This window comes from Octopus sinensis, linkage group LG2 (assembly GCF_006345805.1).
Source record: "Octopus sinensis linkage group LG2, ASM634580v1, whole genome shotgun sequence".
NCBI classification, from domain to species: domain Eukaryota; kingdom Metazoa; phylum Mollusca; class Cephalopoda; order Octopoda; family Octopodidae; genus Octopus; species Octopus sinensis.
Window position 1 is genome coordinate 162606708 of NC_042998.1, and position 1419 is coordinate 162608126.

At 37.0% G+C, this 1419-nt stretch overlaps 1 non-coding gene across 1 annotated transcript; it reads right to left on the bottom strand.

The window, feature by feature from the left end:
* Positions 1-208: 208 nt before the first annotated feature.
* Positions 209-319, bottom strand: LOC115208828. Its single transcript, XR_003881274.1, has one exon. It is a non-coding gene; the product is annotated as a U6 spliceosomal RNA (small nuclear RNA).
* Positions 320-1419: the final 1100 nt, after the last annotated feature.

Consider the following 1419-nt stretch of genomic DNA (forward strand, 5'->3'; position numbering starts at 1 on the left):
ACAAACACATAAACATACACACACATATATATATACGACGGGCTTCTTTCAGTTTCCGTCTACCAAATCTACTCAAAAGGCTTTGGTAGGCCCGAGGCCATAGTAGAAGACACTTGCCCAAGATGCCATGCAGTGGGAATGAACCTGGAACCATGTGGTTGGTAAGCAAGCTACTTAGCACACAGCAACTCCTGCGCCTATAAGATAATAAAATATGGAACACCTCATGAATTTGCATGTCATCCTTGCGCAGGGGCCATGCTAACCTTCTCTGTAGCATTCCAATTTTAGAATATGTACTGCCGTAGCTAGTTATTACTGCAAATGTTTTGTAATAACAGCAACAAAAAAGAACTATAAACGTTTTATTTTAATCATTTCTGATGTGAGATTTACCAAATAATTTGGTAACCACCCATTACATTTAGATTAGATTCAGTTTTATTGTTAAAATATCCAGCTCTAGTGAATGCAAATGTTGAATTCAAAGCTGAAAGCAAAAAGTAGTAATAACAATTAATAGATACACGTTAGCACAAATAATAAACATTAACTAATCATAGTGAGTGAACACAATTGCATTAACAAGTTAATAAAAGACTCATGTGGTCACACAACTTGCTTGAAATAATAGCCAAATCTCCTTCAGATTACTCTAGTAAATCTTGGGCATGGTCTGTGCACAATGGCTTAGTGAAAAATGAAGGATTACATTAGGCTGAGGAAAAAGTTCATGCGCTGTGTTAAAATAATGCTTTTTTATATATTTTTGTGGTGTGCGTGTTCATTCAGTTCATGTCATGTTCTATGGTGACTCATGGCGCACAAACTTTTCCTCATAGGATTATTATATCCTTTGTTGCTCTCTTATGCCTAGGTTAAAGCAGATGTGGATCATGTGTTAACCTATTTACAATAAAAATATAGAACAACCTGAGGATCAACAGATAGCAACATTCAATAGAAAATCAACAAATCCAGGTTGTGAAGTTTCAAACTTTGGTTGTCATTGTGGTATTGGCTGCTTTAATGGTATCTGACATTTGTATTCATGATGGTTTGGATAGAAGTTAAGAGTGTATCCTTTATAGACGTAGTTGCAGGCATGGCTGTTTGGTAAGAAAGTAAGAATTTTGCTTCTAAACCACATGGCAGAGGGTTTATCATCATCGTCAACTTCATCATCATCATTTAACGTCCGTTTTTCATGCTGGCATGGGTTGGAAGGTTTGTCAGGAGCTGGCAAGGCTAGGGCCTGCACCAGACTCCATAGTCTGTTTTGGCTGGGTTTCTACAGCTGGAAGTCTTTGCTAATACTAACCACTTTACAGGGTGTACTGAGTGCTTTCTACACAGCACCAGCACCAGTGCTTTACACATAAAAATTGTAAATAATGAGAACAAATTGTATTGTAAAAT